This window comes from Salmo salar, unplaced genomic scaffold (genome assembly GCF_905237065.1).
Source record: "Salmo salar unplaced genomic scaffold, Ssal_v3.1, whole genome shotgun sequence".
NCBI classification, from domain to species: domain Eukaryota; kingdom Metazoa; phylum Chordata; class Actinopteri; order Salmoniformes; family Salmonidae; genus Salmo; species Salmo salar.
The window spans coordinates 25,001-40,600 of NW_025548070.1; the positions used below are offsets into that span (position 1 = coordinate 25,001).

General features: G+C 49.7%; 1 pseudogene; it reads left to right on the forward strand.

Moving 5' to 3' along the window:
* Nucleotides 1-15,600, forward strand: part of LOC123732633 (uncharacterized) — a 76,417-nt pseudogene that overhangs the window by 5,001 nt on the left and 55,816 nt on the right.

Below are 15,600 nucleotides of genomic sequence, written 5' to 3' on the forward strand. Positions count from 1 at the left end.
TATACTTAATCATAGGACCTACTGAAGAGATAAGTCTTCAGTAAAGACTTAAAGGTTGAGACTGAGTCTGCGACTCTCACATGGGTAGGCAGACCATTCCATAAAAATGGAGCTCTATAGGAGAAAGCCCTGCCTCCAGCCGTTTGCTTAGAAATTCTAGGGACAATTAGGAGGCCTGCGTCTTGTGACCGTAGCGTACGTGTAGGTATGTACGGCAGGACCAAATCGGAAAGATAGGTAGGAGCAAGCCCATGTAATGCTTTGTAGGTTAGCAGTAAAACCTTGAAATCAGCCCTTGCCTTAACAGGAAGCCAGTGTAGGGAGGCTAGCACTGGAGTAATATGATCAAATTTTTTGGTTCTAGTCAGGATTCTAGCAGCCGTATTTAGCACTAACTGAAGTTTGTTGAGTGCTTTATCCGGGTAGCCGGAAAGTAGAGCATTGCAGTAGACCAGCCTAGAAGTAACAAAAGCATGGATTAATTTTTCCTGCGTCATTTTTGGACAGAAAGTTTCTGATTTTTGCAATGTTACGTAGATGGAAAAAAGCTGTCCTTGAAACAGTCTTGATATGTTCTTCAAAAGAGAGATCAGGGTCCAGAGTAACGCTGAGGTCCTTCACAGTTTTATTTGAGACGACTGTACAACCATCCAGATTAATTGTCAGAATCAACAGAAGATCTCTTTGTTTCTTGGGACCTAGAACAAGCATCTCTGTTTTGTCTGAGTTTTAAAGTAGAAAGTATGCAGCCATCCACTTCCTTATGTCTGAAACACAGGCTTCCAGCAAGGGCAATTTTGGGGCTTCACCATTTTTCATTGAAATGTACAGCTGTGTGTCGTCCGCATAGCAGTGAAAGTTAACATTATGTTTTTGAATGACATCACAAAGAGGTAAAATATACAGTGAAAACAATAGTGGTCCTAAAACGGAACCTTGAGGAACACCGAAATGTAATTTTGATTTGTCAGAGGACAAACCATTCACAGAGACAAACTGATATCTTTCCGACAGATAAGATCTAAACCAGGCCAGAACTTGTCCGTGTAGACCAATTTGGGTTTCCAATCTCTCCAAAAGAATGTGGTGATCGATGGTATCAAAAGCGGCACTAAGGTCTAGGAGCACGAGGACAGATGCAGAGCCTCGGTCTGACGCCATTAAAAAGTAATTTACCACCTTCACAAGTGCAGTCTCAGTGCTATGATGGGGTCCAAAACCAGACTGAAGCGTTTCGTATACGATGTTTGTCTTCAGGAAGGCAGTGAGTTGCTGCGCAACAGATTTTTCAATTTTTTTTGAGAGGAATGGGAGATTTGATATAGGCCGCTAGTTTTTTATAATTTCTGGGTCAAGGTTTGGCTTTTTCAAGAGAGGCTTTATTACTGCCACTTTTAGTGAGCTTGGTACACATCCGGTGGATAGAGAGCCGTTTATTATGTTCAACATAGGAGGGCCAAGCACAGGAAGCAGCTCTTTCAGTAGTTTAGTTGGAATAGGGTTCAGTATGCATCTTGAAGGTTTAGAGGCCATGATTATTTTCATCATTGTGTCAAGAGATATAGTACTAAAACACTTTAGTGTCTCCCTTGATCCTAGGTCCTGGCAGAGTTGTGCAGACTCAGGACAATGGAGCTTTGGAGGAATACCCAGATTTAAAGAGGAGTCTGTAATTTGCTTTCTAATGATCATGATCTTTTCCTCAAAGAAGTTCATGAATGTATTACTGCTGAAGTGAAAGCCATCCTCTCTTGGGGAAGGCTTCTTTTTAGTTAGCTTTGCGACCGTGTCAAAAATAAATTTCGAATTGTTCTTATTTTCCTCAATTAAGTTGGAAAAATAGGATGATCGAGCAGCAGTGAGGGCTCTTCGATACTGCACGGTACTGTCTTTCCAAGCTAGTCGGAAGACTTCCAGTTTGGTGTGGCGCCATTTCCGTTCCAATTTTCTGGAAGCTTGCTTCAGACCTCGGGTATTTTCTGTACACCAGGGAGCTAGTTTCTTATGACAAATGTTTTTCATGAGAACCATGAATGTTAGAATGTCTGTAGATGAGAACCATGAATGACAGAATGTCTGTAGATGAGAACCATGAATGACAGAATGTCTGAAGATGAGAACCATGAATGACAGAATGTCTGTAGATGAGAACCATGAATGACAGAATGTCTGAAGATGAGAACCATGAATGACAGAATGTCTGTAGATGAGAACCATGAATGACAGAATGTCTGTAGATGAGAACCATGAATGACAGAATGTCTGAAGATGAGAACCATGAATGACAGAATGTCTGTAGATGAGAACCATGAATGACAGAATGTCTGTAGATGAGAACCATGAATGACAGAATGTCTGTAGATGAGAACCATGAATGACAGAATGTCTGTAGATGAGAACCATGAATGACAGAATGTCTGAAGATGAGAACCATGAATGACAGAATGTCTGTAGATGAGAACCATGAATGACAGAATGTCTGTAGATGAGAACCATGAATGACAGAATGTCTGTAGATGAGAACCATGAATGACAGAATGTCTGTAGATGAGAACCATGAATGACAGAATGTCTGTAGATGAGAACCATGAATGACAGAATGTCTGAAGATGAGAACCATGAATGACAGAATGTCTGTAGATGAGAACCATGAATGACAGAATGTCTGTAGATGAGAACCATGAATGACAGAATGTCTGTAGATGAGAACCATGAATGACAGAATGTCTGTAGATGAGAACCATGAATGACAGAATGTCTGTAGATGAGAACCATGAATGACAGAATGTCTGTAGATGAGAACCATGAATGACAGAATGTCTGTAGATGAGAACCATGAATGACAGAATGTCTGAAGATGAGAACCATGAATGACAGAATGTCTGTAGATGAGAACCATGAATGACAGAATGTCTGTAGATGAGAACCATGAATGACAGAATGTCTGAAGATGAGAACCATGAATCTTAGAATGTAGAACTCTTTTATGATTCCGTTAATCTTTGGTGGAAAATGAGAGACTGCAATGGGCGGGTTCACTGTGAAGTATTTTTAAAATGTTTGCTTTTCATTGTCATGTCTAAATGCAATGTAATTAGGAATAAGGGAATGGAGGTAAGGCCTCCAAATGTGAATCAGATGGGTAACTATAGATCTGGTGACGTCTCATGACATCTCGTTAACTTCTGTTCGTCAACTTAGTGGATGTAAACTTCTGACCCACTGGAATTGTGATACAGTGAATTATAAGTGAAATAATCTGTCTGTAAAACAATTGTTGGAAAAATGACTTGTGTCATGTACAAAGTAGATGTCCTAACCGACTTGCCAAAACTATAGTTTGTTAACAAGAAATTTGCGGAGTGGTTGAAAAAATGAGTTTTAATGACTCCAACCTAAGCGTATGTAAACTTCCAACTTCAACTGTAGTTAGGGTTATATACCTACTGACATTACCCTGATAAACTAGACAATATATAGTTAGGGTTATATATTATTACATTACCCTGATAAAACTAGACAATATATAGTTAGGGTTATATATTATTACATTACCCTGATAAAACTAGACTAGATATAGTTTGGGTTATATATTATTACATTACCCTGATAAGACTAGACTAGATAGAGTTAGGGTTATATATTATTACATTACCCTAATAAGACTAGACTAGATATAGTTAGGGTTATATATTATTACATTACCCTGATAAACTAGACTAGATAGAGTTAGGGTTATATATTATTACATTAACCTGATAAACTAGACTAGATATAGTTAGGGTTATATATTATTACATTAACCCGTGACTGATGGTAACATGAGTGTTTGTAACTACAGGGATCCTAACTTATCTCTCCCAATGTCTCTCCTCAGATGCATATGGTGCTCTTCAACTCAGACAAGTACCCCAACATCTCTGTGGCAGCAGACAAGTCAGACGGCCTGGCTGTCCTGGGAGTTCTGATAGAGGTGAGGAGGGTAGGGGTAGAGGTAGGGGCATCAAGGAGAGGGGAGGTTAAGTGGAGGAGAGGAGGTACGAGAGGAGAAGAGGTGGGGAGAGAAGAAGAGAGGAGATGGTGAGGAGAGGAGATGGAGAGGAGAGGAGAGGAGAGGAGAGGAGAGGAGAGGAGAGGAGAGGAGAGGAGAGGAGAGGAGAGGAGAGGAGAGAAGAATGAGAAGGAGATGGAGAGGAGAGGAGAGGAGAGGAGAAGAGGTGGGGAGAGAAGAAGAGAGGAGATGGTGAGGAGAGGAGATGGAGAGGAGAGGAGAGGAGAGGAGAGGAGAGGAGAGGAGAGGAGAGGAGAGGAGAGGAGAGGAGAGGGAGAGGAGAGGAGAGGAGAGGAGAATGAGAAGGAGATGGAGAGGAGAGGAGAATGAGAAGGAGATGGAGAGGAGAGGAGAGGAGAGGAGAGGAGAATGAGAAGGAGATGGAGAGGAGAGGAGAGGAGAATGAGAAGGAGATGGAGAGGAGAGGAGAGGAGAGGAGATAAGATACTCACTACAGACTTTCAGAAAGTCCCAAAATTGCTCCTTACCGTTTCCCCTTGGTCATCTTGGAATCTGCAAACATCAAAGGGATAGAGCCAGGTGGAGGGATAGGGAGTGATTTGGGACTGTCTATCAGGGAGCATCACTAACTAACTGTGCCTCTGCTGCAGGTCGGGGAATTCAACCCAGCGTTCAATCAGTTCCTCAAGTACATCAATGGTATTAAATACAGAGGTGCGTTTTAGGCTCCATTGGTTTATATGGTAATGGTTAGTGAAAACAACTGTTGTGTGTTTGACTGGTAGATCAGAGGGTGATGATTATTCCATTCCATTCTATTCTATTCCATTCCATTCCATTCTATTCTATTCCATTCTATTCTATTCCATTCTATTCCATTCCATTCTATTCCATTCTATTCTATTCCATTCTATTCCATTAATTCTATTCTATTCCATTCTATTCCATTCTATTCTATTCCATTCTATTCCATTAATTCTATTCTATTCCATTCTATTCCAATCCATTAATTCTATTCCATTCTATTCCATTAATTCTATTCTATTCCATCCTATTCCATTATATTCCATTCCATTCATTCCATTCCATTCTATTCCATTCCATTCATTCTATTCCATTCTATTCCATTCCATTAATTCTATACTATTCCATTCCATTCATTCTATTCCATTCCATTCTATTCCATTCTATTCCATTCCATTAATTCTATACTATTCCATTCTATTCCATTCCATTCATTCTATTCCATTCCATTCCATTCTATTCCATTATATTCTATTCCATTATATTCTATTCCATTCTGTTCTATTCCATTCAATTATATTATATTCCATCTTTTCCATTCCATTCTATTGCATTCTATTATATTCTATTCCATCCTATTCCATTCTATTATATTCTATTCCATTCTATTCAATTCTATTCCATCCTATTCCATTCCATTCTATTATATTCCATTCTATTCCATTATATTCTATTCCATCCTATTCAATTCTATTCCATCCTATTCCATTCCATTATATTATATTATATTCCATCCTATTCAATTCTATTCCATTCTATTCCATTCCATTATATTCTATTCCATCCTATTCAATTCTATTCCATCCTAATCCATTCTATTCCATTCTATTCCATTCCATTATATTCTATTCCATCCTATTCAATTCTATTCCATCCTAATCCATTCTATTCTATTATATTCCATCCTAATCCATCCTATTCCATTCTGATCCATTTAATTCTATTCTGTTGGAACATGTAGATCAGAGGGTGCAGGTCCCAGCCTTCAACATCCGCAGTCTGCTGCCTGCACTCCTGGATGAGTACTATCGTTACGATGGCTCGCTGACCACTCCCCCTGCTATCCCAGCGTACTTTGGACTGTGTTCAAAAACCCTGTCACCATCTCACTCAAACAGGTTAGTCCATCTCACTCAAACAGGTTAGTCCATCTCACTCAAACAGGTTAGTCCATCTCACTCAAACAGGTTAGTCCATCTCACTCAAACAGGTTAGTCCATCTCACTCAAACAGGTTAGTCCATCTCACTCAAACAGGTTAGTCCATCTCACTCAGACCGGTTAGTCCATCTCACTCAAACAGGTTAGTCCATCTTACTCAAACAGGTTAGTCCACCTCACTCAGACAGGTTAAGGTAAGGCCCTTGGTTTGATGTCAGTCACGCTCGTCCGTTTTATAGACATCCCTGCAACATAAAACATTTACATATATATGGATTTATAACTGTATCTGAAACCACAATAAACCAAAGGTCTCTGTCTGAAACATCGCTGTCTGGCCCTGTCTCTGTCTGAAACATCGCTGTCTGGCCCTGTCTCTGTCTGAAACATCGCTGTGTGGCCCTGTCTCTGTCTGAAACATCGCTGTCTGGCCCTGTCTCTGTCTGAAACATCGCTGTGTGGCCCTGTCTCTGTCTGAAACATCGCTGTGTGGCCCTGTCTCTGTCTGAAACATCGCTGTCTGGCCCTGTCTCTGTCTGAAACATCGCTGTCTGGCCCTGTCTCTGTCTGAAACATCGCTGTCTGGCCCTGTCTCTGTCTGAAACATCGCTGTCTGGCCCTGTCTCTGTCTGAAACATCGCTGTCTGGCCCTGTCTCTGTCTGAAACATCGCTGTCTGGCCCTGTCTCTGTCTGAAACATCGCTGTGTGGCCCTGTCTCTGTCTGAAACATCGCTGTCTGGCCCTGTCTCTGTCTGAAACATCGCTGTCTGGCCCTGTCTCTGTCTGAAACATCGCTGTCTGGCCCTGTCTCTGTCTGAAACATCGCTGTCTGGCCCTGTCTCTGTCTGAAACATCGCTGTGTGGCCCTGTCTCTGTCTGAAACATCGCTGTCTGGCCCTGTCTCTGTCTGAAACATCGCTGTCTGGCCCTGTCTCTGTCTGAAACATCGCTGTCTGGCCCTGTCTCTGTCTGAAACATCGCTGTCTGGCCCTGTCTCTGTCTGAAACATCGCTGTCTGGCCCTGTCTCTGTCTGAAACATCGCTGTCTGGCCCTGTCTCTGTCTGAAACATCGCTGTCTGGCCCTGTCTCTGTCTGAAACATCGCTGTCTGGCCCTGTGTCTGTCTGAAACATCGCTGTCTGGCCCTGTCTCTGTCTGAAACATCGCTGTGTGGCCCTGTCTCTGTCTGAAACATCGCTGTCTGGCCCTGTCTCTGTCTGAAACATCGCTGTGTGGCCCTGTCTCTGTCTGAAACATCGCTGTCTGGCCCTGTCTCTGTCTGAAACATCGCTGTCTGGCCCTGTCTCTATCTGAAACATCGCTGTCTGGCCCTGTCTCTGTCTGAAACATCGCTGTCTGGCCCTGTCTCTGTCTGAAACATCGCTGTCTGGCCCTGTCTCTGTCTGAAACATCGCTGTCTGGCCCTGTCTCTGTCTGAAACATCGCTGTATGACTGAGATGTTTTGATTTTGTTCTACCCTTAGTTTCTGGCCCTAGCAACGGCCATCTACTCCTCCCACCAACAGGAGTTGGCCCCGGTGGCCATGAACAGCAACTACAGGAAACCACAGGACACTGACAACAGAGTTGTGCTCTGCTCTTTCCAGGGGGGTGAGTATGGTGCTACACTCCTACCACAGTACTACCACAGTACTACCACAGTACTACCACATTACTACCACAGTACTACCACAGTACTACCACAGTACTACCACAGTACTACTACAGTACTACCCCACAATACTACCACTGTACTACTACAGTACTACTACAGTACTACCCCAGCACTACCACAGTACTAATACAGTACTAGAACAGTACTACTACAGTACTACCACATTACTACCACAGTACTAGTACAGTACTACCACAGTACTACTACAGTGCTAGAACAGGACTACCACAGTACTGCTACAGCACTAGAATATTACTACTACAGTACTACCACAGTACTACTACCGTACTACCACAGTACTACCACAGTACTACCACAGTGCTAGAACAGTACTACCACAGTACTGCTACAGCACTAGAATATTACTACTACAGTACTACCACAGTACTACTACCGTACTACCACAGTACTACCACAGTACTACCACAGTACTACTAAAGTACTACCACAGTGATACTATAGTACTACCACATTACCACTACAGTACTTTCACAGTACTACCACAGTACTATTAATAATCTATGGGCTGGTTTCCAGGACACAGATTAAACCTATTCCTGGACTAAAAGCATTCTCAATGGACTAGAGAATCTCTATCGAAAAGGCTTTTGGTCCAGGGCTTGGCTTAATCTGTGTCCGAGAAACTGGCCCAATGGGTTAGATCTGTTATTGGAGCATGATGATTAAGGCCTGAATGATGAATGGCAAAGCTTCTTCTTTTTCTGCAGCACTTTAAAAAGCAGCTTTAAATGGGGTGGCTGGGGTGGGCCCTGTGGCTGGGGTGGGCTGGGGTGGGCCCTGTGGCTGGGGTGGGCTGGGGTGGGCCCTGTGGCTGGGGTGGGCTGGGGTGGGCCCTGTGGCTGGGGTCGACTGGGGTGGGCCCTGTGGCTGGGGGGCTTGAGACTGGGGTGGGCCCTGTGGCTGGGGGGGCTGGGGTGGGCCCTGTGGCTGGGGGGCTTGAGACTGGGGTGGGCCCTGTGGCTGGGGTCGACTGGGGTGGGCCCTGTGGCTGGGGTCGACTGGGGTGGGCCCTGTGGCTGGGGGGCTTGAGACTGGGGTGGGCCCTGTGGCTGGGGTCGACTGGGGTGGCCCTGTGGCTGGGGTCGACTGGGGTGGGCCCTGTGGCTGGGGTCGACTGGGGTGGGCCCTGTGGCTGGGGTCGACTGGGGTGGGCCCTGTGGCTGGGGTCGACTGGGGTGGGCCCTGTGGCTGGGGTCGACTGGGGTGGGCCCTGTGGCTGGGGTCGACTGGGGTAGCCCTGTGGCTGGGGTCGACTGGGGTGGGCCCTGTGGCTGGGGTCGACTGGGGTGGGCCCTGTGGCTGGGGTCGACTGGGGTGGGCCCTGTGGCTGGGGTCGACTGGGGTGGGCCCTGTGGCTGGGGGGCTTGAGATTGGGGTGGGCCCTGTGGCTGGGGTCGACTGGGGTGGGCCCTGTGGCTGGGGGGCTTGAGATTGGGGTGGGCCCTGTGGCTGGGGTCGACTGGGGTGGGCCCTGTGGCTGGGGTCGACTGGGGTGGGCCCTGTGGCTGGGGTCGACTGGGGTGGGCCCTGTGGCTGGGGTCGACTGGGGTGGGCCCTGTGGCTGGGGTCGACTGGGGTGGGCCCTGTGGCTGGGGGCTTGAGATTGGGGTGGGCCCTGTGGCTGGGGTCGACTGGGGTGGGCCCTGTGGCTGGGGTCGACTGGGGTGGGCCCTGTGGCTGGGGGGCTTGAGATTGGGGTGGGCCCTGTGGCTGGGGGCTTGAGATTGGGGTGGGCCCTGTGGCTGGGGTCGACTGGGGTGGGCCCTGTGGCTGGGGTCGACTGGGGTGGGCCCTGTGGCTGGGGTCGACTGGGGTGGGCCCTGTGGCTGGGGTCGACTGGGGTGAGCCCTGTGGCTGGGGTCGACTGGGGTGGGCCCTGTGGCTGGGGTCGACTGGGGTGGGCCCTGTGGCTGGGGTCGACTGGGGTGGGCCCTGTGGCTGGGGTCGACTGGGGTGGGCCCTGTGGCTGGGGTCGACTGGGGTGGGCCCTGTGGCTGGGGTCGACTGGGGTGGGCCCTGTGGCTGGGGTCGACTGGGAAGGGCCCTGTGGCTGGGGTCGACTGGGAAGGGCCCTGTGGCTGGGGTCGACTGGGGTGGGCCCTGTGGCTGGGGTCGACTGGGGTGGGCCCTGTGGCTGGGGTCGACTGGGGTGGGCCCTGTGGCTGGGGTCGACTGGGGTGGCCCTGTGGCTGGGGTCGACTGGGGTGGGCCCTGTGGCTGGGGTCGACTGGGGTGGGCCCTGTGGCTGGGGTCGACTGGGGTGGGCCCTGTGGCTGGGGTCGACTGGGGTGGCCCTGTGGCTGGGGTCGACTGGGGTGTGCCCTGTGGCTGGGGTCGACTGGGGTGGGCCCTGTGGCTGGGGGGCTTGAGATTGGGGTGGGCCCTGTGGCTGGGGTCGACTGGGGTGGGCCCCTGTGGCTGGGGTCGACTGGGGTGGGCCCTGTGGCTGGGGTCGACTGGGGTGGGCCCTGTGGCTGGGGTCGACTGGGGTGGGCCCTGTGGCTGGGGTCGACTGGGGTGGGCCCTGTGGCTGGGGTCGACTGGGGTGGGCCCTGTGGCTGGGGTCGACTGGGGTGGGCCCTATGGCTGGGGTCGACTGGGGTGGGCCCTGTGGCTGGGGGGCTTGAGATTGGGGTGGGCCCTGTGGCTGGGGTCGACTTGGGTGGGCCCTCTGGCTGGGGTCGACTGGGGTGGGCACTGTGGCTGGGGTCGACTGGGGTGGGCCCTGTGGCTGGGGGGCTTGAGATTGGGGTGGGCCCTGTGGCTGGGGTCGACTGGGGTGGGCCCTGTGTCTGGGGGGCTTGAGATTGGGGTGGGCCCTGTGCCTGGGGTCGACTGGGGTGGGCCCTGTGGCTGGGGGCTTGAGATTGGGGTGGGCCCTGTGGCTGGGGTCGACTGGGGTGGGCCCTGTGGCTGGGGGGCTTGAGATTGGGGTGGGCCCTGTGGCTGGGGTCGACTGGGGTAGGCCCTGTGGCTGGGGGGCTTGAGATTGGGGTGGGCCCTGTGGCTGGGGGGCTTGAGATTGGGGTGGGCCCTGTGGCTGGGGGCTTGAGATTGGGGTGGGGCCTGTGTCTGGGGGGCTTGAGATTGGGGTGGGGCCCTGTGGCTGGGTGGCTTGAGATTGGGGTGGGCCCTGTGGCTGGGGTCGACTGGGGTGGGCCCTGTGGCTGGGGGCTTGTTGAGATTGGGGTGGGCCCTCTGGCTGGGGGGCTTTAATGGATGAACTGGGATTAGGGTGGGATGAACCTTAGGTTAGTGCTGGGTTAGGGTGGGATTAACTGGGGTTAGTGCTGGATTAGGGTGATATACACTGGGGTTAGTGCTTGATTAGGGTGGGATGAACTGGGATTAGGGTGGGCAGAACTGGGGTTAGTGCTGGATTAGGGTGGGATGAACTGGGGTTGGTGTTGGATTAGGGTGGGATTAACTGGGGTTAGTGCTGGATTAGGGTGGGATGGACTGGGGTTAGTGCTGGATTAGGGTGGGATGAACTGGGATTAGGGTGGGATGAACTGGGGTTAGTGCTGGATTAGGGTCGGATGAACTGGGGTTAGTGCTGGATTAGGGTGGGATGTACTGGGGTTAGTGCTGGATTAGGGTGGGATGAACTGTGGTTAGTGCTGGATTAGGGTGGGATGAACTGGGGTTAGTGCTGGATTAGGGTGGGATGAACTGGGGTTAGTGTTGGATTAGGGTGGGATTAACTGGTGTTGGTGCTGGATTAGGGTGGTATGAACTGGGGTTAGTGTTGGATTAGGGTGGTATGAACTGGGGTTAGTGTTGGATTAGGGTGGGATGAACTGGGGTTAGTGTTGGATTAGGGTGGGATGAACTGGGGTTAGTGCTAGATTAGGGTGGGATGAACTGGGGTTGGTGTTGGATTAGGGTGGGATTAACTGGTGTTGGTGCTGGATTAGGGTGGGATTAACTGGGGTTAGTGCTGGATTAGGGTGGGATGAACTGGGGTTAGTGTTGGATTAGGGTGGGATGAACTGGGGTTAGTGTTGGATTAGGGTGGGATGAACTGGGGTTAGTGCTGGATTAGGGTGGGATTAACTGGTGTAGGTGCTGGATTAGGGTGGGATGAACTGGGGTTAGTGTTGGATTAGGGTGGGATGAACTGGGGTTAGTGCTGGATTAGGGTGGGATGAACTGGGGTTAGTGCTGGATTAGGGATGGACTAACTGGGGTTGGTGCTGGATTAGGGTGGGATGAACTGGGGTTAGTGTTGGATTAGGGTGGGATGAACTGGGGTTAGTGTTGGATTAGGGTGGGATGAACTGGGGTTAGTGCTAGATTAGGGTGGGATGAACTGGGGTTGGTGTTGGATTAGGGTGGGATTAACTGGTGTTGGTGCTGGATTAGGGTGGGATTAACTGGGGTTAGTGCTGGATTAGGGTGGGATGAACTGGGGTTAGTGTTGGATTAGGGTGGGATGAACTGGGGTTAGTGTTGGATTAGGGTGGGATGAACTGGGGTTAGTGCTGGATTAGGGTGGGATTAACTGGTGTAGGTGCTGGATTAGGGTGGGATGAACTGGGGTTAGTGTTGGATTAGGGTGGGATGAACTGGGGTTAGTGCTGGATTAGGGTGGGATGAACTGGGGTTAGTGCTGGATTAGGGGATGGACTAACTGGGGTTGGTGCTGGATTAGGGTGGGATGAACTGGGGTTAGTGTTGGATTAGGGTGGGATGAACTGGGGTTGGTGTTGGATTAGGGTGGGATGAACTGGGGTTAGTGTTGGATTAGGGATGGATGAACTGGGGTTGGTGCTGGATTGGGGTGGGATGAACTGGGGTTGGTGTTGGATTAGGGTGGGATGAACTGGGGTTAGTGTTGGATTAGGGTGGGATGAACTGGGGGTTAGTGCTAGATTAGGGTGGGATGAACTGGGGTTGGTGTTGGATTAGGGTGGGATGAACTGGTGTTGGTGCTGGATTAGGGTGGGATTAACTGGGGTTAGTGCTGGATTAGGGTGGGATTAACTGGGGTTAGTGCTGGATTAGGGTGGGATGAACTGGGGTTAGTGCTGGATTAGGGTGGGATGAACTGGGATTAGGGTGGGATGAACTGGGGTTAGTGTTGAATTAGGGTGGGATGAACTGAGATTAGGGTGGGATGAACCTTAGGTTAGTGCTGGATTAGGGTGGGATGAACTGGGATTAGGGTGGGATGTACCTTAGGTTAGTGCTGGATTAGGGTGGGATGAACTGGGGTTGGTGTTGGATTAGGGTGGGATGAACTTTGGTTAGTGTTGGATTAGGGTGGGATAAACTGGGGTTAGTGCTGGATTAGGGTGGGATGAACTGGGGTTAGTGCTGGATTAGGGTGGGATGCACTGGGGTTGGTGCTGGATTGGGGATGGATGAACTGGGGTTGGTGCTGGATTGGGGTGGGATGAACTGGGGTTGGTGTTGGATTAGGGTGGGATGAACAGGGGTTAGTGCTGGATTAGGGTGGGATGAACTGGGGTTAGTGTTGGATTAGGGTGGGATGTACTGGGGTTAGTGCTGGATTAGGGTGGGATGAACTGTGGTTAGTGCTGGATTAGGGTGGGATGAACTGGGGTTAGTGCTGGATTAGGGTGGGATGAACTGGGGTTAGTGCTGGATTAGGGGTGGTATGAACTGGGGTTAGTGTTGGATTAGGGTGGGATGAACTGGGGTTAGTGTTGGATTAGGGTGGGATGAACTGGGGTTAGTGCTAGATTAGGGTGGGATGAACTGGGGTTGGTGTTGGATTAGGGTGGGATTAACTGGTGTTGGTGCTGGATTAGGGGTGGGATTAACTGGGGTTAGTGCTGGATTAGGGTGGGATGAACTGGGGTTAGTGTTGGATTAGGGTGGGATGAACTGGGGTTAGTGTTGGATTAGGGTGGGATGAACTGGGGTTAGTGCTGGATTAGGGTGGGATTAACTGGTGTAGGTGCTGGATTAGGGTGGGATGAACTGGGGTTAGTGTTGGATTAGGGTGGGATGAACTGGGGTTAGTGTTGGATTAGGGTGGGATGAACTGGGGTTAGTGTTGGATTAGGGTGGGATTAACTGGGGTTAGTGTTGGATTAGGGTGGGATGAACTGGGGTTAGTGCTGGATTAGGGTGGGATGAACTGGGGTTAGTGCTGGATTAGGGTGGGATGAACTGGGGTTAGTGCTGGATTAGGGTGGGATGAACTGGGGTTAGTGCTGGATTAGGGTGGGATGAACTGGGGTTAGTGCTGGATTAGGGTGGGATGAACTGGGGTTAGTGCTGGATTAGGGATGGATGAACTGGGGTTGGTGCTGGATTGGGGTGGGATGAACTGGGGTTGGTGTTGGATTAGGGTGGGATGAACTGGGGTTAGTGTTGGATTAGGGTGGGATGAACTGGGGTTAGTGCTAGATTAGGGTGGTATGAACTGGGGTTGGTGTTGGATTAGGGTGGGATGAACTGGTGTTGGTGCTGGATTAGGGTGGGATTAACTGGGGTTAGTGCTGGATTAGGGTGGGATTAACTGGGGTTAGTGCTGGATTAGGGTGGGATGAACTGGGGTTAGTGCTGGATTAGGGTGGGATGAACTGGGATTAGGGTGGGATGAACTGGGGTTAGTGTTGAATTAGGGTGGGATGAACTGAGATTAGGGTGGGATGAACCTTAGGTTAGTGCTGGATTAGGGTGGGATGAACTGGGATTAGGGTGGGATGTACCTTAGGTTAGTGCTGGATTAGGGTGGGATGAACTGGGGTTGGTGTTGGATTAGGGTGGGATGAACTTTGGTTAGTGCTGGATTAGGGTGGGATGAACTGGGGTTAGTGCTGGATTAGGGTGGGATGCACTGGAGTTAGTGCTGGATTAGGGTGGGATGAACAGGGGTTAGTGCTGGATTAGGGTGGGATGAACAGGGGTTAGTGCTGGATTAGGGATGGATGAACAGGGGTTAGTGCTGGATTAGGGTGGGATGAACTGGGGTTAGTGCTGGATTAGGGTGGGATGAACAGGGGTTAGTGCTGGATTAGGGATGGATGAACTGGGGTTGGTGCTGGATTGGGGTGGGATGAACTGGGGTTGGTGTTGGATTAGGGTGGGATGAACTGGGGTTAGTGTTGGATTAGGGTGGGATGAACTGGGGTTAGTGCTAGATTAGGGTGGGATGAACTGGGGTTGGTGTTGGATTAGGGTGGGATTAACTGGTGTTGGTGCTGGATTAGGGTGGGATTAACTGGGTTTAGTGCTGGATTAGGGTGGGATGAACTGGAGTTAGCTGGATTAGGGTCGGTGTGGGTGGATGGGATCTGTGGGGGTGAGACCAGGGCTGTCTAACTGTCTGAGGCTTGTCTGCTGTCTCCTGGTTATGGTGTCTCCATAGCGCTTACCGTAACTGTGCTTCTCTGTCCTCTTTTGATGCTTTCCCCGATACTCTCTCTTTTCAAATTCATCTTTTATTATTCTCCACTTTATTCCCGACTTTCTCTCTGCCTTGAACCGTCATCAATGAGCTTTTAAAAGACGGGGGTCGTGCTTCATGTCTCTAGAAATGAAACGTTACCGCTTCAGAATGGGTATGAAATGAGATGCTCTCCCTTTTAGCTCATGATTGTGACTTCCCAGCCCTCTCTTCAGTGGCGGTTCACCACACACTATAGATCCACATACCATAATACAGTCTGTATGACATACCATGCTCTGCTCTGTGGTCTGTGACAGTATGACAGGAATCTGCATGTCGTTCTCATCTCCTCAAAATTCACTTTCCATTTCCGAGGGCTGTACGCTTCTTTATAATAGCGGGACTCTCTTGAGTATGACTCTTCTTTGGCATGGCCGTGCTGTAATCTCCTCTTCCTCTAGCATGCCTTGGGATGGGGGGGGGGGGACCCGTCTACCTTCAGAATGGGAATCTGAAACTTACTTTCAATGTCTCCCAATTGGCCGTGCCGCTGCATGCACC